The following is a 25,890-nucleotide window of genomic DNA, read 5'->3' on the forward strand; positions in this document are numbered from 1 at the left end:
GAAAGCCCCCCGCCCTAAACTATTCGCCATAAATATAACATTTTTGGCTTTTATTTCAGTTGGCAGTTTTTTAGAATTTCTTTTTCATTTGGACTGCCACAGTTTTTGCATTATTTATGGCCAACTAAAAGCTTTTACAAGCGAACAATTTTAGTTTTTACGAGCATGACAAACGTCGCTGCGGTACCGTGTTGCCTGCACAGGATGAACTTGGTGTGGGCATAAATTCTAATTAGAAGTGCACTCGAACTTTTAGCCAGGACACACGGCAGCCGTTGCCAGAGCCAAGTGCCAGAGCCAAGTGGCCGGTAAATGGCTATTCATAAATTAAATAGCCGGGAAAAACTATTTTCCACAAAGGGCTAGCAAAAAGGGGCGGGGCAGTGGGGGCGGCGGCTTCGAATGGCTCTTACGCTGTGCAACGGCCCGCGGCGCCTCGCCAATTGTGAATGAATGAATGAGCGAGTAAATGAATGAATGTTTGCAATTTGCGCCAACAGCTGCAGCCGCCGACTTGAGCGGTTTTTTTATGAATGAATAACTTTGAGCATTAACTGCCTGAACAGCCTTTCCTGGCCTGAGCTGGCTAACTGCCGGACTGGTTGGTTGTTGCACATTTTAATGGCTGGTTGGCTTTTGGTTTAATTTTTGTAAAACAATAAATTTGTATTAATTGTTTGTCCGTAGTGTGTACGTAATTGAAATGTGCCACGAGCTCTGAACTGCGCTGACAAATCCAAATAAACCAAGATTTGCTTAAATAAATCCCCGTAAAACATATAGTTTTAATGAGCTCTGGCTTTTGCCCTAGAAAGAATTGACCAAACAGCTGAAGTAATCAGCCCACAACGGAAGGCATCTTTAGAAAACTAGTTAGGCTGATGAATAATTAGAGGAACTAGTTTTTTTTTCTCAATTGCGCAACATTTCCACACAAGTGCATATAATTGCAATAAATGCCAGAAAAAAAAAGATGTATATATGTAAATCTCTTACAATATTTTAAATGAGAATAATTGTTGAACTAAAGTTCTGAACATTAGTCACACAAAGCAGGAACAGATATTTTCAAATATGCTAATTACTGACTAGAATATTTAAGTGCTATTATTTCAAAATTTTTTTCACTTTACAAAGAATTTGTTTTACTAAAATTATTTGATCAAAGATTTTTCAAAAGATACTTTAAATATATAAATTTGATTAAAATTTCATTTTTCGAATAAAAAATAATATTTCATTTTTTAAATTTTTAGATTTTATAATTTTGTATTAATTTTTACTTTTTAATATTTAAGAACTTTTTAATTTTTATGTAAGATCAATTTTTAAAACTGTGTTTTTTATAATATAAAATAAAATTTGTGTTGTACATTATTATTTATTTTATATATTCTTTCATATTCAAATTCAGAATATCAGTTTAACAACTTTTTAAAGGTTAAAACTTTAGAGTCCCATTATAAGGACACTTTGAACTCACCTTTTTCACACAAGAAACAGAACGAATTAATTTTTGAAAAGAACTCTCGTAAAATTCTTTCTGAACACTTTGTCACTTTTACTGGAGTTTTTGTTTCCTTTTGTTAGGATTCGATTTTTGAACGTTATTGCACAGTTTTAGATCCTTATTCCTTATGGATGCTAATAAACATTTCGCGCACTGATTTAACAGTTTAGTTAGTTTTTTAACTTGTTTTCTTCTTTTTATTTATAAATCACGATTTGGTGCTTGCTTTCTTGCAAATTCTGCGTAAAAATAATCCACTGTGTCAAAAGTTCGTTAGCTTCTTGGATAAAACTGTCTAGAAATTTGACAATTTTACATGAAGCTGCTGCAGACGACAACGAGACCAGCTCGGGTTCTAGAGGTTGGTCGTTGGGTTGCTGTTAGCTGATGTTGGTTGGCTCGCTGGTGGCTGGCTTGGGACACCACCAAGATACAACCGCTTCATAAAATTCAAAGAGACTCGGACCCAATAGCTTCTCAGCGCTTATTTATATAGCCTACGTCGAGCGGCTTTTGGTGAAAATCAAACGAAACGAACGAACCAACATCGCGACAGCGACAACCGCAGCAGCAGCAGCGGCGACAGCGACGCCGGCAGCAGCTGGCGCAGCAGCAGCAGCGTTGAACGAACATGCCAAGTGAAGCCGGGCCGGGGCCAAACCAAACGCTGAGAGCGCCACTCACCAAGAGCTGAGAGCGCAAAAGAACTTCGCACACATACACAGACCGCAACGGCGACGCCGACTGCGACTGCGACAGCGGCAGCGGCAGCGACACGTGAACGCAAACACAAACGCACATACACACAGAGACAGGGGCGCAGACACCAGCAAACACACTCAAATGCTCAGTGACGGCAACAAAGTTGCTCATCATTTAGATCTCGCATGCTGACGTCGACGCCGACGTACAGTGACCGAAAATAATAAATATAATCTATTGAAACTTCTTAAATAAAATTTAAAAATAATAATATATTTAAAATACAATATCATTAAAATTGGTACTAAATAAAGATTTTTTAACTGTTTAACTAAAACAGCTTAAAGCAATTAAAAGATTTGAGCAAATTGAAAATGTTAAGCACCCAAATACAGTAAATTGTAAAGGAGAAGTTCAAATATGAACTATACTTAAACATGTATAAATGCCAGCAAATTGGGCTCTTGTAAGTGGCTAAAGTTTTGGACACACTGTGCATTGATGCAGCTAGCGCAAACGCTGACTGCGCTGTGGTCAATGAATAAGTGCTGCTGGATTTAATGCATTGCAAGAATTCCCCACGCTGAAGCACAGAAATTTCGCAGAAGCGGCGTCAGCAAGTTGGCAGCCCCAGCACAACGTCAACAGCGCAGCAGCAGCGATGTCGTGCCGCAGAGAGCACAAGCCGGCTTTGCAGAGACTGCGACGGAGACTGAGAAATGAACAGAGACGCAGACGGAGACTGAGACTGAGACGCAGCCATGTAACTTTGGCCAACAACTTGCGGCTCTCGCCATGCTCTTTCTTTGGCCAATGTTCGTGTTGGCGGCGGCGGTGGCAAGTTCTTGGCCATGGCCAAGACGAAGAATTCGCACTGCTGCTGCTGCTGCTGCTGCTGCTGTTGCTACTCATGATGATGTTGATTGATATGGAGATGATGATGATGGCATGCTGATGTTGATGCTGATGCTGCGCTCGCACTGACTGCAGCTTCTTAAGTCAGTCAGTCAGTTGGCCATCAAGCGGCGCTTTGCGGTTTTTGTTTCGACCTGCTGCAGACTAAAAATACCTATGTGTGTATAAATGTTGAATTTTTTTTCTTCTTTTTCATGTACAGGTGTTGGCCAGCGCCGTTTCTAATTAAGCAGCACTCGTTGTTGGCTGATTTGGACATGGGCAGCGCACGCACTGGACGACAAATGTGGTAAGAAGAGAAGAGCAACCGGTTCTCGAGCCCACGTCGTAGTCCAGCACTTTTGGGGTGTACTATTGTGTGTGGCTTCAAGCTGATTATTGACCTTTCTTATAGCTAGTAAACAGCCTAAGCTGCCGGAGCATTAGCCAACCAGGCAGCCGGGCAGCCAGCCAGCGAGTCGGTCCAGCTTTGTACCACGCCGTTTCTGCTTAATTGTTTGCGAAATTCTTTTAGCCGCCTTTTGTTTGATTTAATTAATTATTTAATTACGCTTGAAGTTGGCAATTTTGCCGGGTTTTTTGCACTTGTCTCTGGCTTTGACTTTGTCCGCACACACACACACACACACACACACACACACTCATGCACACACATACACACACGAACAGACACACGCAAACCTTAACGAAGAAGTCGCGCGCGCGCGCTCCACACCTCACACCGATTGCGGCGTGGCGACGGCGTGGCAGCAACAAAGCAACTTGCAACACACAAAAAGTACGCGACTTACAGCTAGAAATGTGCTCCGGCCAAATAACCACGTCCGTTGCACGACGCGCACGCTTCGCTAATGAACTGAACATTTCCGCTTTGCCGGCATCCTTTGGCCCGTTGCCGTCAGCTCGTTGCTCGCTGCTCGTTGGTCCTTTCGGTCCGCTCGGTGGATGCTGCCAGCGCATTGCGCCGGCGCACGTCAAACATTTGAGCGTGAAATTTGTCGCAGTCTGACAAACAACAACAAAAAATGTAATAAAAAGAAATCAGCCACTTCCACCCGCTCCCAACCGCTTCCCCAGCATCCGAGCAGCCCAGCTGCCCGTGCCCCAGTCCAATACCAGAGTCTAGTGATTGCCGGCTACGTGTTGCCGGCATTTGTCGCTTGTCGGTATTGTATTGTGTGTGCTGTTTGTGTGTTGTGTGTATGCTGTATGCTGTATGTGTATATGTGTGTGTGTGTGTGTGTGTGTGTGTGTCTGTTGTGTGTGTTCTTCTGTTCTCTGGTTCTGGTCTCGTTGTCGTGCAATATTTTTTTGGCATTTTCGCTTTATACGTGCAAATTTAATGGCAACAATTGGTGCGAAATGCCGGACATGCAAAAGCGAGCACTGAATGAACGACATCAGCACCAGCAGCAACAACATCAGGAGTTGGGTCAGCTGCCTTGGATGGCTGGCTGAGTGGTTGGGTGGCTTATATATTGCTGGCTAGTTGCCTGGCTGGTTAGTGCATTTGTAGTGGGTTTTTTATTATTATTTTCCTTCTATTGAATTGAGTTGCAGAGCTTGCTGCGAAACAGGGTCCAATTGTTGAGTGCAATCCAAGGTGAGATAAAGCACTCAACAGCTGAAGAGAGCACTTCTAGCTGGGCTTATTGATAAACTAGTTGGCAATAATAAATTGCTGGAAGCTTTTCAATAGAATGCAGATTTTTAAGAATACTCAAACTAAATCACGTTTCCAACTAATAAAATAAAATTTATAAAACCTGCAAAAGCTGATAACTTTAAAAAGCATATATTCAATGAATTAAATCGACTTTAAGTTTTCAGAATAAGGTCAAAATTGAAATTGAATTGTAAATATCCATAAGAAATGCAATTTTGATCAAGATTTTGTTCGCGAGATTCATTCACGTTGACACGTTTTTTATTTAATACAAATAATTGTGAAATGTAAATATTCCATAAATGAGAATTCTCATGATTAAGGCCATTTTGGGGCCATTGTGAAAAAATAAATAAGTTTTTATATTTTTTTAAATTTTTCTCGATGCTTTTGACAAATTCACAAATATGGTGACATATTAACCTTTTTAATGCTTCATATAATGCTACTCGTAATTTTCAAACTTCCAAATCTTTGCCAAAACTGAACTGATTTTCATTGCATGGCCATGTCTTGTCCTCAAGATTAATTTTTTAAGAAATTTTACTTTTTGTTAAAACTATTAGCTACTTAATTTTATAAATCACTATAAATAGTCGATTGTGATGGCCAATATTACATGTAGATTCTGGATTGGTATATTTCCTAGTAAATTGGATTTCCTAGTAAATATGGATTTCAAACCTTGTTGAACCGTTTCATTTCTATACCCTTTGCAATTTTGGGACGTTAGATACAATTTATTGTTTCTGTCCTTAAGTTTGCGAGATACTTCTACACCATGTTTATAGCATTCCTTTCTACCCATAAAGCGGCACGAAAATGTGAATGCTAACAGTTAATTTTATCCCAAAATTTCCCAAGTACTGTCACAAACGTTGTGTGTGTGTGTGTGTGTGTACGTGTGTGTGTTTTATTAACCATTTGGTGAGACGCTATATAGCGAAATCACTCGCACAGTTATCCACCAGCTGATTGAATACTCAAATTTCGCACACTGCCTGCCCCTGTATAGTCTTCATCATGATGATCATCGTTGGCAGGAGCAAGAGCAGGGGCAGCCGCAGCATGGTCATCATCAACTGTAAAGCACTCCCATGGCCATCCATCGCAACCAACTGGCCAACTAACCAGACAAGCGCCTGACCAGCTAAATAAATAGCCAACAACATTCGCCGAGCTTCACTGTAAAATGCCAAGCGACAATATTTCGCAGTTGCTGCAAGAACGTCGAGTGATTTTCATTGTGTGATGTGACAGGTGTCACCGCGTGTCGACGGTGGGTGGACGTGGAAAATGGACGTGAACGAGGAAGAGGATGTACAGGAACAGAGGACAGGCGACAGAGCACGAGAGACAGCGATTGTGTGGCAGCAACAGCAGCGGCAACTGTGGCGTGTGGCAATGTCAGGCAATGAACACTGCGAGCCGCGCCGAGGCAAGCATCATGACCAATTAGCCTTGTTAGTGAGATAAAGTATGGGGTACGGCAATGGGCCAGCAGCCAGCTATATAGTACTAACGGTATCTGGCAGGTATCTGTCTCTCTCCTCTGCCGTTCTCTCTCTCTCTCTCTCTCTCTCTCGCTCTCGCAGGACATCTGCGAATGGGAATGACAGTCAACGCACGCCCGAGTTCAATTGATTTAACATGAAAGTGTAGCTCGCTAAATTGATTTTTGTGAAAATTCTCGACTTTTGGCATACTAGAAATCGCCAACGACAACGGCAACGACAGCGGGAAGGAGATTGGGAAGAACAGCAACAACAACAATGCAGTCATCAAAGTTTTATGCTGTTGCCAAGTGGCCAAGCTTGGGGGCAGGATGTCAATATATGTATCTATGTATCTGTATCTGTGTCTGTATATTTTATTTGTATCTGTAGCTGACCGTAACGAATTGCTGTGCTATCTCATGTTGTTGTTTGCCAAAAGTATCTGTAGCGCAGTTGCCCGTCTATTTGCCAAGTATTTTGTTGCCGCTTTGCAACCCTCGCAAAAAAAAAAATAACGAAATATATAAAAACTGCGAGGGTGATGACTGATGATGCCCGGGTATATGTCTGCGTCTAGGTCTTCCTTGCCAGCATCAGTGCGTGGCCTGCAGCTTTTCGTGCACTTTCTCGAAAAAAATAAACCTTTTTTGTTGTCTACTTTACGGGCGCTTTAAAAAGTTCATTTGCACGACAAACCACCAAACCAGCATGTACCCCCGTCACCGACCCCGCCCCCACCACGATGACGGTCTGCTTTTTGCAAATTAAATAATAGGCTTATGGTGGCTTAGTGTCGCAATTGTTGTTGTTGTTGTTAGAGCACGTTTAGCATGCCATAAAGGCAAATTTTTTCGTAATATTTATTGCCAGGCCATTCATGCGCCTTTAATGTGCCCCAGACAAGCGCCACGGCCTGTGCATAACAAAAGGCTATTCTCAGGCCGACGTGGTCTTTCTCCAAGAGACGCAACAACATCTAACTGGCTTACGCCGACTGCATTCCATATGAGCCCCATTCTCTAGCCCACTGGGAGCCATGTGAAAATGCAATTAAGCTACGAATGACCAAGAGTTAATTCTAATTAGGAAAAAACGCAGTTTGATGTTTGCAAACTAATTGTATTCAAAAGTACTTTCAGCTATGTTATAATCGCTTCGCATCAAATAGTTTGCTTTTGTTTTCGTTTTGCTAAGCAGATGTTATAAATTTAGCAGAAACCATTTTAGATTTGTTTACCTGAGCTCAAATAATTTATTTGACTTGCTTGTTAAACATTAATCTGTATTATGCTGAAAAAAAGATAGACAGATAGACAGACAGAGCTTAAAGCTGATAGCACAATCGACAGTTAATTTTTGTAGATTCAGGTTTAAACCAATCCTAAATCTTGTGGATCGTGTCATTTCCAGCCTGAGCGTTTGTTCAACCAAACATTCTCAGTTTTTAACCGCAGAACGTGCGTACTGTTAGAATTACAGTTACAGTGCATGGCAAGAGCTATAACATTGTCATTCATGAATCATTTTGTTATGGTTTGTGGAAAAGCGATTTTCCACTGGCTGGAGAGTCATGTATTAAGACGACATGAAGTCGCTAGAATTTGCAAATTTCTCACACGTTCGGGCGACGGGGCAACTTTTGTTTTGGCGCCTCGAATGTGCCACGAATTAGCAAAACAGATCGGATAAGCACAACAACCATAACAACAACTTTACCACCAACAACAACAACAACTTTGCCAACAACAACAAAAAGAGTTGCAATGCGAAGTGCATATAAAATAGGCGCCCAGTCAGTTTTTTAATGAATGGCTGGCCGCCTTGTGGCCTCTGTATAGATAGATACATATATGCATATGGAGTCTAAGGATTTGTAGTTGAGGGCGGCTCTGTACACCCATATACACCCATACACTCCTGCATATGCAGAGCCATATATCATTTTGCCTTTGGCTATGCAAAGCTGGCGCCTGCTTTGCATTTGTCAAAAAAGGTTTTGCTGCCCGTTGCACTGGGTTATTGTATGAGAGGTCGTTAAAATGGCACCACGCCCCACGCATTAAATTAGTTAAATCAGCAAATCAGCTTTTAACTGCCAACATTTTATGTAGTTTAACAAATTAAAAAGCCCCGTTTACGGACAGCTTAAGTCAGCGCGTTTATGGCCAACATAAATCTGAAAATCTACAACAGCAGCAACATCAGAATCTGGCAACAGCAGCAGCAACAGCAGCAGCGGCAGCAACTAAAATTAGCATCTTTGATTTGAAAATATGTTGGCAGTGTTTGACCCAATTAGTCGGAGTGAGTAACTCATAAAACAGCGACAAGCGCTGATGCCTCTTGATAAGCGTACCCTTAGCGGAATCTGCTTTCTCCACCCGACAAAAAAATAAAAATAAAAACAACTACAACTCTTGGGATACTTACTTACATGTATCTGGAATTGGAGCACACGCTCCTAACTGGACAGCAACATAATTGCAGTCATGTATTGTTTAGTTTGTTTAGTTCTTATACCCTCCAAATTACCAACGTGGGGTATATTGACACCAAAAGACTGTTTTGCCCTTATAGAGTTTTTGTAGATAAAACTAAAAGTTAAATTCTATTGAAGTGGATATTTAGATAGAATCATAGAATGCTACGTTCCTCTATAACTATACGGAACAATTAGATAACTTATTAAAGAATCTATCGAACGAATTAACTGCATAAGTGTTTATAGGTAAACTCTTAGTCAAACCCTCTTAAACATAGTTCTCACTAGTTAATTTTGTTTGTTTTTTTGTTTGCTTATTTCCCCTCCACCCCTGTCCTGCTATGTTGTAATAAGTTTGCTTTATTGTTTGCCAACGTGGCATGAGGGGGATGACAAGTAGAACAATCAGAGCCAAAACTGCGGAAATCGCTAGAATAAATACGAAAAGGCAACGCATAGAGAGGCATCAAGAATCAAATCAAGATACCGTCGATGAAAGCAGGCAAAAACTAAAAATAAAAACAACAAAAGTTGCTAGTAATTTTTGATAATCTTAAATAAAATTCTCACGCTGTTTACACGGCTCGTTGACTCTTTTTTTTTTAAGTTTTTGGTTTTTTTCGCCAGATGCAGGCAACCAGACACCAGACTGGGCACCCGCAAAACAAGCACAACAACAAGGTGTTAAGGCCCCAAAACTGCCAAATAATAATGGCAAAAAATTAATAACCCAAACGAACGCGCTGCGGCACGTACAGGCAACAAACTCTGTAATGAAAGCCACAAAAACAACTGAAACAACAGCCATTACAATTGCTGTGGGGGTCAAATGCAAATTGCACCATATACGAGACATATTTATGGCCAGATATAATAGTTGCTATAGTTCGATCTACATGTGGGTGGATTATAATTACGGTTTGATCAGTCATAAGACTGCATTTCAGGGTCAAGTTTGTCGGCCAAACAGACAAACACATTGTTTGGCCTATAAACTGTAAAACGCTTCTTTGTCCCCAATTAAATGATTGATGATTAATGATTGTCGCGTGTTTTGCCACTGATCACAAATTTTATGAGCATGTAAATTCGCTGGCACCCTTTCGTTTTCGACCAACCCAGCTACAGAGCGTTTTCTATACACATTTAAAGCCATTGTTTAACTATTTAACACACATTTATACTCTTGCATATTTTAACAGAAAATGTGTAACCCTTAAAAGATGGCATCTTTGAGTACGTACATATTCTTGATCAGTATCAAGCGACGAGTCGATACAGCCCCGTCTGCCGTCCGCCTATCATCATGAAACTTTGCATGGATTTGGCTCGTAATTGCAAAAAGTACATATTATTTAAGCGGGCGGCTCTATCCACTATTTACATATACTATAGCTGTCACGAGAATGATCGGACGAAAGTTAAGTTTTACGTGCAATTTATATGTTTTTCAAGATATCTTGATTAAGCATATACGATTTTTACCATGATCCTTACAGATGAAAAATATCTGATAACTATATCATATACGTTGCGTCATAAGAAATAAGTTTTTGTATAATAAAGACTAATATTTTCTTAACACAACTGGACCAAAAACGATATTCTCCTAAATTCTCCCCTAAAAAGTATTAAATTGGACTACTATATTATATGAATGTCAAATGAACAGTCGTTTGCAATTTAATCGTTTGTTTCCAATCACTTCTGAGCCTATAAGGGCCTATAAGGGTATTTCAACTTCTGCCTGCCGTATATGGCCGTTCTTTTTTATTTTTTCACTAGTCTTTTTTTCAGGCACCTACAACAGATCAGCTCTTAGCGCTTGCCCCCTGGCTGCGCTGTAGCATTCAACTGTTAATTCAAGCTGTCTGTTTGAACAACAATTAGAAGCTATTTGGGCAGCTCATTGTCTTATTTTTTGGCAATTCGTAAGCACATGCAGAGCGCATGAATTTAAATTGTATGCAAACATTTGTTAATGGCCAACACAAGTGTCCGCAACTTCTATTTATATGTACATTTATATATTTACAATATATTATGTCTGTACATGCATAAAGTAAAGACAGATCAATTCGCAATTGGCGTGAAAAGTTAGCAGCGAATAATTTTTGGCAATTTGCATACCTGAAATGCTGAAGGCCACAAAACATTTGCATACACATTGCCAGGATGTGTTCACCCAAAAGGTGTACGCCCGTGCAGCCAGCACAGTTCATTAAATTTACATTAATATTTCAGGCTCAAACGTTACTCTGGCAATTTCAACATTTGTAAATAAAAATGTCAACCGTGAAAAATATAATTTACAGCGAGCTTCTCATGTCAAAGTCAACGCCGCCTGTGGACTCTACAAACAACAGCGTACGAAATTTTTATTAAAAATAATTTACCGAGTAGAGTGTAAATACTCGCAATAAATTCAAAATGTTTTTATATAAATACTCTACTTAAATTATTTGACCGTTCTATAATGAATAAAATTCGATCGTTTTTATATCCTGAACCCATTAAAAATGGGTATAAGGGTATATTGTACTTGTGCAAAATCCAAATGTATGTAACAGGCAGAAGGAAGCTTCTTCGACCCCATAAAATATATATATTTTCTTGATCAACATCAATAGCCGAGTCGATCTAGCCATGTCCGTCTGTCTGCCCGTCCGTATGTATGAACGCAAGGATCTCAGACCTATTAGAGCTAGAGACTTGAAATTTTAGATAATCGATAACTTACTCCGTTTCCAAGAAATCGATAAAAATCGATATCGACATCCTGTTTGTTTGGCAATTTTGGTAAATAATAAGAGCTAGAGTCCCCAAACTTGACATATAGCTTCTAACATAGAATATATATATGCGTTTGAGGTTGGATGCAGAGGGTTCAGGGTATCCCCTAGTCGGGAGCTCCCGACTAAAACCTCTTACTTGTTATTTTTTTTATTTATATATTTATTTACATTTATATGCATTACCTATTATTTTTCATATTCATAATATCTGTTGGATTCAATTTTTATCTATCCTGAGAGTCGAGCCGGGAACTACAATATTCATATGCTAACTAACGCTAACTTAAAGCTATAAAAATATATAATAACTTCTTTAAAGGCGTTTATGTTAAAAGCACAACCTCAAGTCCTGAACCGGAGCCTGTCGCCGTATTTTGTGCGTGTAGAAAAACTTCTTTTACAAAAGAAAAGAAAAATAGCAGACAATGTTTATCGCTTTTTAGGTAACTCCTCAGCAAAAGTTCTTCACTGATAGCAATACAATAAATAAAGAGGTCACTCGGCTTAGGCGCTCGCCCGAGCGCTAAAAACTGTTGCAAATTGTTGGCCCTAGCCACAATGCCCCATTCAGAGGCAGTGCGATATGAGCACGTCTGGTCGCAACGGCAACGGCAGCAGAAGCAGCAAAAAGCAACTCAAACAAACAACAGCCAAACACCAGGCAACAATAATCATCGCACGGGCAAACGAAATCGCAACAGCGACAATGCCAACAAATAAATTCAAACAATGTGCCGAACGAAATGTAAAGCATAAATATTTGCAAAAGGGCCCTGAGAGCGCCGTCCCAGCGGCGGTAGGACAGCCAGCCAGCTGAGCTCCCGCCGCGACAGTCACGTTTCACTACACGCAGAACGCACACAGCGCAGATTGCGCATACGCCATGTTTGCCATACATATTTACGCATAAAGCATAAAGCAGATGCGATTCGAGTCCCACTGAGTCTGTGTGTGCGTGTGTGCTCATGTGTGTGTGTGTGTGTGTGTGGCATCCAAAATGGTAGCGATAGCAGCAACATCATCATCAAGACTGCAGCCAGCCAAGAATTTGGACAACGTGCAGATGGAGGGGGCAGGGCAAACAAACAGCGATTTTCATGTCAGCGCAGGCGGGAATTGAATTTCGCGCCAAATGACTGGCGGCTGTTTTTCAACTGCTTCATTTTGGGCCAAACCGTATCTCCAGTTGCTATTCGCATCTCTCTCTCTCTCTTTCTCGCTGTCTGTCTCGCCAGTCTGTCTGCCACTCTGTCTGTGCTCGCCGCCCAGGCTTCTGTCTCTGCAACTTACATTTAATGCTTAAATTTTGGCTTTTCCACGTTCACAGTCTGACGCGCCTCAAAGCCAGGCAGACTTCAGGCACACTTCACTACACTTTTGCCAGAGCCCCATTACACAATTTTTGGTTCTGGCCAGGATCTGTCTACGGCTTGAGTGCATATCTCTATCTCTTTCTCCCTCGGCTGCCTGTGACAGCTTTTGTTAGCATTTTTTGGCCCCAAACTTTAAGTTGACTTATAATGCGCCCAGTTTAGGCCGCGCACTTTAATTGAAATTTCCACGCGCAACAGCGACAAGTTGATTTTCCACTCCGGCCGAGAGCTATATGTGGCTGGTAGCAGCATAACGAATTGGACATTAAACGCTACCGTTGGCCAAATTGCAAGCAGCAAAACATCTTGTGCAATTGGCGTTAACAAGCGCATTAGATTTGCCGGCCAGAGCTAGCAGTTGGCAGTTGGCAGTCGGCAGTCAGTCAGCGGCCAATTTGGCAAGGCTGTTTGGGGAATTGGCCAGAACGGTGGCTAAAAGAAGTCTTAACAACTGCCATTGTAAATTACCTGCTTTGATATAAAATTGCGCATACGACGCGTTGCCAAGCGGGAAAAATTCTTTCAATAGAATAACTCAACGACTTCAGCGCTCAGCTTCTCAACTGCTTTCATCTGTTACGGCAACAACAACAACAACAAGAACTGGCAACCAAATAAAAACTGCGCTTCAACACGCACAGCAGCCGCTTCCATCTCATCCTGCCACTGCTGCCGCACCCAGCTGCCTGCCCCTGCCCCCCAGCTGTGCTCCATTGCGTGTGTGCGACTTTGACTTTGACTCGTCGTGCCCCAACTCGACGCGAGTCTGTTTGTAGTTTGCAAATTGTAACTAGATACAATTTGTAGCGCAGTTTGTGTGCGTGGCTTTGTTTGCTGCACCACCGACACCGCCACCGCCGCCGCCACCGCCGCCGCCGTCGTAGTCGCCGGCACAGCTCTGACTTATTGCAGGAAGGAAAAACGCTGCCGGGCAACTCAATGCAGACGTCGTTGTTGCAGTCTCCCTCGTTTATTTGTGATTGCTGCTGCTTGTTCTCGTTGATGATGTTGTTGTTGTTGCTGTTGTTGTTGTTGTTGTTATTGTTGTTATTGTGGCTTGTTGCTGGTTGCACCCAAAGTGCGTACTCATATGTCTGCAACTCTGGACGATTCTTTCTGGTTCTTTCCTGTACCTCTGCCTATACCTCTGCCCCAGCCATGCTCGAATGCGGCTAACGCACCAGCCATCCGCTGTGATTTGTTGCATTTCTAATGCGCCAGTGTTTCACTTGCTCATGTTGCTATGTTGCACCGTTTGCAATGCTGCACTTGCCTATGTACGCGCTCAGGGTCCGGACTCGCGCCTCTGCCTTGGCCAGCATTCATTTTCGTCGGGGGAATTTATGCTCGTTGGCTGTTTTGGTTTTCAATTTTTTCCAGCGCTCGAGCGAAAAGTGTTTTTTTTCCAACTTCTACTTCTATTTTTTTTTTTTGTTTTGATATGGGAAGAGAAATGAATGCGTGCGTTTTCAATTACCCTCGAGCAGTTGCTTGGCTTGGTGCAAAAAAGGGCAACCGAGTCAAGCGGATTGCCTGGGAAATTCTATAGAGTAAGATGCTTTATCTATAGTGGTAAAACAGCCCTAGGATCAAATACAGTTAATGCACAAAATTGCATATGTAGTTGTGGGGGTTTTAACTTAAATAATTAAATATTCTTGTTAATATAGCGCAAACTGAGCACATCTAGATGAAAGAACTCTACGCTTCCAAAATAAGAAGAAATAACTAAGTAAGGTGTCCCCATTAAAAACTTCTAAGAAACAGTAAACATAATTTTAATAACAATTCTAATAATATAAATAGATATAATTTAATTTTTCTGACAATAAATATTAGTATGTCATTCACACATCCTCAGGATACGAATCTCAAACTAATGTATACCATAGCCTCATATCGCAGAGATCAGACATATTTAAATTAAATTTTCAGTCATTTGTTTTATCCTATGCTATAAATAAACATATTAATAAGTAAATTATTTTTTAAAAAATAAATGCATGGCTGCAGACCGGTTTTTGAGCAGAATTATAATTTTGAAGTATTCATGACCCGAACCTTAAGCCTGATTAGTTAATTAAAGAAGAGCTGAACGTTTACCGCAACCGAAACATATATTTTTAGAAACAGCTTAGATTATTTTGTTTTGTTATTTGTAAATATATTTTAGCATAACGTTGCGGCTTTTGACATGGTGCGAAATTCGCAAAGACAACAAAAATATGTTTCAGCTATAATTAAACGGAGTAAAAAGAAGATAAGTACAAACAAAACAATTCCAGAACTGTCAAGATTCTTTTTGACAAATTCTTGGGATACACCGTATTCAGTTAAGAGATTCTACTTATTTGATAAGCTCATCCAAACTAAATGATTAAATTCAAAAATTGGTTACTAAATTAGGAACCTGCTAGCACAAGTGAATATATATATTTCTCATGGCATACATATTTAAATTGGATAAACTACTTGAAGTACAATCACGTTTATTTGATTCCTAGCAAAACAAAACGTCAATTAGCCCAACTGAATGTCAGCCAATTAACAATTCAATTAACTTTATAGCGATGCTGTCAACACACAACTTCATCATTGCCATCGAGCGCGCTTCATTAGCAAATTCCCAGCAAATTGCAGTGACCCGCTAAAAATATAAAATAAGCAAAAGAGGCAACAAACGCTTTCCAACGATTGCAGCAAAGTAACCAAACTGGCACACACCCTGCACTGGCCCCCCTGTCCCCAACCCCTGTGAAACGTGGAGCAATCAAATGCAAGTGAGGCGCGAAAAGCCACCCCTAAATGTTGCGCCATCGTGAAAGCTTTTTTTGCATTGGCATTAGCTGTGGATTACTTAAATGCTTTTTAATTGAAACTTTTCCTAATTTCACTTTGGGGGATCAAGTGCAACCAGCACTAAGGCTATGCAAACAGAGCGCCGGGCAGCAGCATCGGAGCAGCAAAAGCAACTACGCGAGCCACAGACGCACTTTCAGCACGCTCTGGCGCCTTGCTACCCCCCAAACAACAACAATGACAACAACAACAACAACAAAAACGTGACAATGAGGGGAAGTTTTTGCGTGTCTGGCCGAAATGCTAGAGCACAAACAACAACAAACAACACTACTCCGGTCGCGACTGCTCGACTAGTAGATACCCTGTATTGTACATGGATTCGAACTTCCTTCTATACGTTGACCTTTATAGATATCCCACTTAGCTTGCAGTAACTGCAATCAGACCGGAATCATAAAGAGGCTAACATGCCAACTATTCCTTTTGAGATAACAAAATTTTAGAAATTAAGAAATTCCTTTAAATGTTGTGAGCTATCTTTATTTTTGGAAAAAGTGTTGTCCCGATCATATTCTGAACCGGCAGATTTCCGTCTCTAGATCAACTGCTCTGTATTCTTTTTCCTGTAACATACATTTGCACCACGCCATAACACCCCCTTTAGACTCATTTACAAGGAAACAGGGTATAAAAACACAAAAAAAGTGAAAGCTGTAAAAACTACAGAAGTGGCAGGCAACGTCGGCAGCGGCAACAGCACATCATCAATTTCACTGTCGCACGAGAGTCGCCAACTGGCAACCGTCTGCAGAGGCAGCCCCGTCTTGACTGTCAGCCTGCCCCCATCTGCTCCTGCTCCCGCTCCTGCTCCGAATAAATCGTTTTTCATGGCATTGTTGTTGTCTGGCTTGTCTGGGCTGCCGGCGGTGCTCGACTGCCTTGGATTTGGGCATCAAATCCTTGGTAAAAGCATTTAACGTTGCACTGCATTAAGCATTGCCATACATTTCCCGCCCCATTGTCCGCCCACTGTCGAGTAGTAGTGTCTGGGCATGCTCGGGCAGCATTTGGTAACTCCCAGAGTGTTTATCAACTGGCATTGCTCGTCGCTGGTCTGTGTTATCATTGCAGTGTTTGCTTTGCTGCAGCTTTGAAATTTCAATTTAGCGCTTGATATTTGCAATGCCACGCCCCAGCTCCCACTAGAGCAAATAAAAGAGATGTGTGTGTGTGTGTGTGTTTATCTGTGTGTTTATATAATGTATGCATAACCGTAATTTGTAGCTCCAATAGCAGTTCATCAGAAGCGCAAAAAATTGAAGAAGAAGTTGCCTTTTAGCATCCACTCGCCAAATGTCCACAGCGCGACGACGAAGGCACTGCGCTTGGCTGACTAAGGCCCAGTCGCAGCGCGGTCGCCATCATTAGCTTTATCGGGCCAGTCCCATCAGAGCTGCAACCAGATTTTTGGCAGAGACTCGAAAGTGCAACGACTTCTGGATGACAGAGTAAGTCACCAAGTGCTCTCTGTGGAACGGTTCCTTTTGTTTGCTCGCTCGTCCGTTGCCCCGTTTGGCGGCTCTTCAATTTTGCGCATCAGTTGTAATTCATACTTTCGTGCTCTTAACTCTTCCACGAAATACGGCGGCACCAGCTGAAATTAACATGTTGCTGCTGCTGTTGCGGCTGTTGTTGTTGTCTGCAACGATTTAGGATTTAAGAACCGTTCTTTGTTCTCTTTCACCACACGTCAAACCGCTTCACTTGTTGTTCCTTTGCCCAATTCGCTTTAATTAGCATGAAAAGTGGCCGCCACAGCTGCTTAAACACAATGTCCGCGTTCGCATGGGGATTCGGGCTTGGAGCTGGTCTACCATTTGGACTTGCGACTGCCTGGTTGGCTGGCGTCGCTTCCGTTGGTTGCGCACGCGCAATTAGCCAAAGCACACGCCTGCTTCTTAGGTACTTGACCGATAGTCTGTTTAATGAACTCCATGTGTTTTGTCTGTGGCCGAGGCTGCTGCTGCTGATGCTGCTTTTCGGCGCTGCAGAATGCAAAATTCCAGCGTGCATTAGATCGCATTACCTATACCCGCAGCGACCGCATAGATGCAACCAGTCTGCCAGTTAGCCAGTTGCCTGCTGCCAGTTGCCAGTTGGAAGCCCAATAAAGCCGCCGCATCAGGCTTGGCCATGGCCTCGGGTTGCAGCTCCGCACTGGGGGTATCTATATATAGCAAATGCCAACTAAAAATAGCAGCGTCTTAAATGATTTTTGCTCATTAGAGCGTGCGTGCTGCCGCCGATCTTTGGACTGAGCCTTGGGAGTTGCGAGCTGCTACACTGGGACTTGCCACTCGCCACAAGCCAAACAAAAAGTGACAACCACTAAAACAAAAGCGCAGCCGCATTTTCTACATGACGCTGCGAATGCCAGGAACATAATAAAATCATGTAATGGACTGCGCATGAAAAACAATGCAAAAACCAGCGTTGACAACATGAAAGGGAGTGAAGTGGGATGCAGGGGCCGGGAAAGGAGGAGGGTGGCCAAGACGTTGCGTCGCTTGTTGTTACTATTTTGCAGCATAATGTAATAAAAATAGCATGCCAGGCATTATCCAGCCAGAGTCCAGCCATGACGATGATGACGATCATGCCCGATCGATAGTAGAGAGGACTGCAAAACAAAAGACTTTGGACACAAACTCACGCAGGCAGCAACTGCAGCAGCAGCAGCAGCAGCAGCAACAGCAACAACAACAACAACAGCGACCATGGCGGCCTGCTAAGAATGCCAAGTATCGTGTGTTGAATGCATGCCATGCATAGTCAGTGCCAGTACCTCAATTCCTCTTCTCCCCCGGTCCACCGCCTGTGGCACAGCTTAGACTGACCGCCTTTAGGGCTAGCATTGAAAACGAAAACGGTTTGTGCGACATGGGCACGACAAAATCATGGCTCAGACTCTGATTCAGACTCGAACTCGATCGCGGCACATGTGCGACCATTAGGCTGCCCAATGTCAAGCCCAGCGCTACATTGTGCTGCCTAGATACAAAGATACACGCGCCAGATACAGATGCACCAATGCACCGACTTACAAGCACGTATGTAACTCGCATGTATAGTATATGGGTTGGTTTATGAGTTCTTCGGTTAAGTGACACAAAACGACGGCTAAATGATGTGCAGATAGTTGCCCAGTTCTATAAATAAAATAGTCAGCCAAGCCATTATGAACACAGCATCTAATTAAAACAATAAAGATAACGCTGTACTCAAGTCGAAGTCGAAAATAACCCAACCTAAAACTATTTTCAGCTATTCTAGTGAGAGGCAATTGCGCTTCAGAAGCATAAATAAATTCAGAAGAGGAGCTTCAAGAGTAAGCTGGACAATAACTGGACAGGGGGAATCGGGCTAAAAATGTTTTTAAATCAAGTTTCAGTTTTGGCCCACAGCCTTTTGAGCATTTAATTAGCTTCTCTACTACATCAACTAAGCTTCTTTGCATAACAGTCATATTTATTATATTACTATATAGTCTTCTATATATATAAAGATTCAGCTTAGCTAAGTGATCAGTTAATTCATGTACTATCATTTAGCATGGTATAAATATCAAGATTTATTTTTGGATAACAGTTGAAGTTTCTCTCTTCAGAATTGTTCATTAAGCTTATTTTTGTAAAAGTGAGCTTGTAATAGCTGAATAATAAGTTGCATATTAACAACAAATTCTTGACATATCAGACTGATAAATGAAATTACAAGATTAATTTTATTAATAACACGTTTCAGTTTTCTCATCATATGATCGATTTCTCTCTTTGTACAAATTTAGTTTAGCTTTGATATCTGTTAAAGATCAGCACAAATTCCTTTTGCTAATAAGTGAAGCACTTAATATTCAGAATGGACATTTATAGTGTTTCGAGCTGGTGTAAAATGTGAAATCACCAAATTGCTGATCACCGTGACAGACAAATCTCAGTTTAATGCAACCCTAGTCTGATAAGCTGTAAAACCAGCTGACTAAGGCTAAGAACTGTACCATTAGTCATCATCAAGCTCGGGTTCTTGGGGCTTTTTGCAACGCACCCATGAGCTGGCCGACATTTATCTTGATTATTGACGCCGGCCGCCGGTTGCCCGCTGGTTGCTGCCAGCCGTCAGTTGCCGCGTGCCTGTTGCAGGTTCTGATCGCGACATATATAATTCATGCAACAAGGCAGGCAACTTATTCTCTGCCGGAGAGAAAGTGTGATTCACCTTTGCTTTGGCATCTCTGGGCATGCAAAGTTTCTTGGCACTTGACGGAAGTTCAAGCGAGTTCATCTTTGGCTGTGATTATTTCTGCGCATGTGTAGCAAATGCTAATTTAGAAAGTAAAACCAAATGATCAACATAAATGGCCCAAACGTTTCTGGCCATGGCTGCAGCACTTTCATTCACTTTACACGGCCAGTCGAAGCCGGAGCCACATCCAAATCTTTATAACTGTAATAAAGTGAAGGCTGACCAAAAGGTTTGGCATGGCCTCAAATCTACCTGGCCCAAACCCCAACCTTAGTCGTCTTGGAGACGGGTTCAAGGTTTTGCGGCACTGCAAAGCCCAAATAGAATCATTTTGTTCTTCTGCCTCAACAAATTCTTTTGGCATTTTGGCACTTCCTTGTTCTGGTAATGTCGCTGTCTGGAGTTCAATGCTCCTCCGCTGACCTGCGAGCGCTTCTCACGCAGTGCCCAACATGTTCTAAAGCTGGCCCTGACTTGATACCAGGCCTTAAATTTTGCTTGGCTTTTAGTTACAGCTCATCATTAACATGTTTTATTATTCTGATACATGATTAATGGGCCCAAGAGTAGCTGAATTTTGTCTGGCACCCGGCCCAAGAGTTACGGCATAAACAAATGACGGGGCTGATGGCGCAGACAACAACAATATTGGCCGTAACATTGGCAGAAAAAACTTTCTCCGAATTACGATTTACTTTCTGTTTCAAAACTTTATAGGCTGCCTGGATTTGATTTTAGAATATGTTTTTAGATGAAGTTTATCCGCTTCAATTTCCATTTATACTTTCGCTAAAAAATTTCAAAAACTGGAGCGCTTGCAAAATGTTGGGCGTTAAAATTCGCTTTTACGATGCGTTGCTTTGTTTTTCATTATTATTATTTTTTTTTTTTTTTTTTGCAAGCAGCCAACTGACGAACCGGTGCCATCAAAGCTCAAACTTTTTGATATATTATGCAGACATATATGCACACATATCGCAAATAAGATATGCAAATGACTTTCACTTCACTTTCGTTCATTAGTCGAGGCATTCATATTCTTATTCTAATACCTATGAAACTCAATCGGTGAAAGGGTTTTTCGGCAATTTTATTATCTTTTTTTTTTCAAATTTACGATTTTTTATTAAAATTGTGTGTGCGTGCGCATGTGTGTCTGTGTGTGTGGGGCGTGCGCATGTGCGGAAATTCTTTGCATGCGCAATTATTTGATTTTTTTTTTTTGCCCAAACTTGTTTGGCCCCGACAATTAATTTTTCAAATAATAAACCAAACAGCACATAATGTTTATTACGACTCGTTTGCTTGCAATTTGCATAACTGCCAACAGATTGAATACGACACATTCTACAGTTTCGTACAATCTTCAATCTTCAGCATCTACATATCTATGAGTCCTCAGAGTGAAGAGCATGCAATTAAATTTTAGCTGACGTTCTCTGCGCTTTGTTCAGCTACCCTTTGACAAAAGCTTTCAATCATTGCCAAAAAAAAAAAACACAAAATAAATAAATAAAACTTAAAAATATTCAAAATTATAGCCAATTCGATTTCACTTGATTGATGTGCAAACATTGCAGTCTTTTTATTTTTTGTATAGTGTTTGGCGATTCTTGCCACCGCTAATTAGGCAAATGTCTTTGCCACATGCAAAATCGAGTTGCAGCCCATGTAGAAAGCAGCCCGGCTCAAATGGCATCTGTGTGCTAAAATTGACACCTTTACGCAGCGCTGAGCACGCAGCTCATCAAAGTGCTGGCTGGCGTTGATGATGACTTGGCAGAAACTGGCATAAATGCGCAGTCGTTGCAGGTTGCATGTAGCACGTTGCAAGTTTCCCAGTTTCAGGTTGCAGCAGCCACAGCCGCAGCCGCAGCAGCCAAATACAATCGTTCGCTTTGTGGTTCTTGTTGCTCTTCTTGTTGCTGTTATTGTTGTTGTTTTTGTTGGTTCTAATCGATTTCTCTAACAAACATGAGGCTGGCAAACAAGCGACTCTCACTGCAGACAAACAACAACAACGGCAACAACAACGGCAACAAGTGGTAAGTTCAAGATGTCGCCACATGAAATTCCAAAACATTTGCGCCTTTTTTACAGCTTTCAAGTGGGTGCAGCTTACAGAAACACCACCAAACCACAACTAATTATCTAGCTTCAATGACTAAGAGATACCCTGCAAATGTGCTGGATAAAGTTTTTCACAATAATTTTACTTACAATCAAAGCCAAGTTAGCTGAAAATCCTGATTTACTAAAGAATACTTTAGCAATGTTAAAAACTACTTAACAGGTAGATTGTTAAATGAATTTGTATAGAAAATATTATTACAAGCTCTAATAAATATAGTAGAAAGTCACTCATAGTAATATTTATAATACAAACAGTTGTTAGATTTCTTTTAATTTTTGTAATAATTTTGGCATATAGATATTGGTTGAACTACCCTAGCTTTTGTACAGGGTAGAAGGGAACTTGCGTGCATTTTTATTAATCATTTCTTCTAGGAATTTACAACATTTTTATTGAGGCTAACCAAAATGTTGTTGTCTCTCCTTGGTGGCACTCTGTTTATATGTGCTAAACTTAATAACAAACAGGTTCTTCTTCCTCACGCCAGGCTGTTGTTGTTGTTGTTGGTGTTGTTGTTGTTATTTGCCAAATTTAAATAACAACATTATGAGTTACTTGTTCTTGTTGTTGTGGTTTGTTGCTGTTTGCAATGCAATTTGGGTCATTTGAGTCATATTCATGAAATTCTACCCAATTGCATTTTGTTCCCAACAATACTTTTCCCAATTGCTGCTTGGGGCCCAGTGCGTTGGATCGGCTGCCAGTTACAGCTGCCCATCAGCTCATCATCATAAACAGGAAATAAAGGCCATATATCAAATGGTCATTGCAGCTAAATTTGCGGCTTGTTGCTGTCAGCGTTGAGCGTTCAGCGCTCGGTTATCAGATATGCCACGGCCGGGGAGGGTTTCTAATGAATTTATGTGCAACAACTCCAACTCCAACTCTAAGTCCAACTGCAACTGCAACTGCAGCAACAGCAACAACTGCATCTTATCAACAACTAAATGACATTGCTAGGCAGGCCGCTTAAATTACAAGCACGCAGCGCGCCAAACTTAAATTTAAAGTGCAGTTAGCCGGGGTCGTCGCCACAGAGAGGATTTGTTGGTGCATCGGCATCGTGCGACATTGACACTGAGGATTTAAATTGTGGCGCTCGCGTATCGAATTGTAACTGAGCCCGTTGCAAGCCGGTAAGACAAGTTTTGGCGCATTGCATCAGAGACGGGCCCCAAGCCAGCCAATATGATGTAATGCACACAAGCTGCACAAGCCGCACGCTGCACGCTGGCAAATCATCGAAAAAAAAAAACAAACACACACACACAGATTAATGCAAAATAATAAAAATAAAATGAAAATATACAAATAAATTTAAATACAAAAATAAAATAAATTATACATAAACTGGGCAACGTTGCGGCCAGAGCAAGCCTAGGTAGTAAGAGCGCTAACTGAATAATTTTTCATTTTAATAAATGCAGCATGTGGCTAAAAATAGCTCGGCCAGCAGCTTAAATGTTGCTGCACAGGTTGCCAACATGTTGCCGGCAACATGCGGCACGCCACGAGACCCGTTGCCACAGGTTGTGGCGGAAGTATTAGCCAAGTGCAGGACGCATTGAGGCCCATAGTTATGTGCAATTATCTTAATGCAAAACAAGCAAGAATGTTAATATGCCAGAGCGCTCGACAAGAAGATACCCTGCAAAACAAGCAAGAATGTTGAAAGTGTAAAAATTATTATCTAGTAGATATCCTATTTTGTGTTATTCTTACAGCAACTGCAGCCTATCATAAATTACGTATTAATGTACTTTAAATAAGCAGTTGGAATATTTCCGAAACGCTTCAAAGTATATTCAATAACTTTTCGGAATTATTGGTTTGTACAAGAAAGGAAAAAAAAACACTGTAAACTAGCTATACAGAGTTTTAATGGAATAAAACGATCTTTTTAAAAATGTTAATATAATTCTATAGCATGCTAAATTAAAAAAATTAAATGGCAAATACTGTTAGGTAAGCTGCTCTAGTTATTTAGAGTATCCAGCTCTCTCTGCTGTTACATGAATTTGCACAAATCGCACATACCCATCGAAGCTTTCGACTCTGGCTACTGGGTATAAACATTGTGTGCACTTTAGATAACAAATAAACGCTTCACATACTTACATATCCGTACTTAGCTATATAGAATCATGTCTATAAATAGCAGATGCGCCAGGTATTATCACTGATTCATTGATTCATTCATAAAGCGCAGCTCAATAAACTCTACCTCTAATTGCCGTCCATGTGCAAGGTTCTAACTAACAGTGCCCAAATCGCAGCGCGAATACCACATCCGCTATACGGCGCGTAATTAATGATTGAAATTGTTATGTGCAAAATCCAGTACTCAATGGAAAAATAGCAAAAAGCGTGATTCAATGGGTGTCCAAATTGCTAAAATGACAATTGCTCTGTGGCTGGATGCGACGTTAATTGAATTTGGCGTTGAAATTTATGCGCATTCAAATCGCATCATTTTTGGCCAGGAAGAGCTGGGACCAACCGAACGAGCGACCGACAGTTTGGCATACCGCCTGCGGCTAAATTCAACGCCAGCAATTGACATACAAAATGGGCCCGAAAAGCAGCCAAAAACCGCCTAAGCGCCACTTGAACGGCCAGTTTCAATAGCGCCCATTGTTGTTGTCGTTGTTGTTGTTGTTACTGTTGCTGACCGGGTCTAAGACCCACAACCCAAACACAAACACTTGTCGGCGCTATCGTGAATTGAAGAGCTGCCGCAGCCGCCGCCGTGGTACGGGTCGCTGCCTTTGCCTCGCGTGCACTTTGGAAATGGGTCAACGCAAATGTTTTGGCCAAAACAAAAACAAAAAAAAAAACAAGCTAATGTTTCAATTGCTGCCGCTGCTGCTGTTGGCACTGCCGCTGCCACATGGAGCACATGAAAATCTTTGATTATCCGGCATTGGCACGTTGCGTGCTTTTCGCCAATCGCCCAGTTGCACAATCAATTTAATCTCCAATCTCGCAGGCTGATTTTTTGGCAACTGTTCGTTAGCAAATTGCAGATAAGCTCAAACACAATTCACCTTTATTGTTAGCATACACATGCACACACACACACGTATACACACTCACTAGCTGGCAACACGGGCCATGCTTAGCTCTCATTTGCAATGCAGCGGAGTCATCGTCATCATCATCAGCATCAGCATCAACAACAGCAGCAGCAGCAGCAGCAGCGTCATCGACGGCATTTCACAATCTCAACCATCTCAACTGGCGGCAGGCTGTTAATTGGCTGTGCAGTCTGCTAAATTACCGTTAATCAGTATGCTCTAAACTAATTTGACATTTTTTTTCGAGCCTTGCACTAATAGGTTGACAGAATGGGTGTAAGTGTCATGAGTGCGAAATTATTTAACTGTCTTTGCATATGAAAGAGCTAATGTATTTAACAGTTAGATGAATACCCTATAAAATATATATGTAATACATATATATTCTCGAAGATCAACAGCAATCCATACTCTGTTAAAGCACATGGAATACTTCTTTTTAGATTTCGAATTGATATTGCAAATATTTGTGCAAACAATCTAAAGATTTCGCATATTCTACTTCGGTTTTTATTTTGCCTTGCAGATTTGGTGTCATACTGCCCAGCACATCAAATTGTTCTATGAAATAATATCACACAACATTCGTCACACAGCCACAAAACGACCTTCAGCAGCAGAGTTGGGGGAAAGCTA

General features: G+C 41.3%; 1 protein-coding gene across 1 annotated transcript in view; it reads right to left on the bottom strand.

Moving 5' to 3' along the window:
• The window catches only part of tnc (tenectin), a 37,960-nt gene extending 35,981 nt beyond the window's left edge, over positions 1 to 1,979 (bottom strand). Inside the window, exon 1 of the mRNA XM_002054210.4 lies at positions 1,484 to 1,979. The gene's annotated coding sequence lies outside the window, so the exon portion shown is untranslated. The remainder of the gene's footprint in view (positions 1 to 1,483) is intronic.
• Positions 1,980 to 25,890: the final 23,911 nt, after the last annotated feature.

The sequence above is a fragment of the Drosophila virilis genome, chromosome 2, assembly GCF_030788295.1.
Source record: "Drosophila virilis strain 15010-1051.87 chromosome 2, Dvir_AGI_RSII-ME, whole genome shotgun sequence".
Taxonomy (NCBI): Eukaryota; Metazoa; Arthropoda; class Insecta; order Diptera; family Drosophilidae; genus Drosophila; species Drosophila virilis.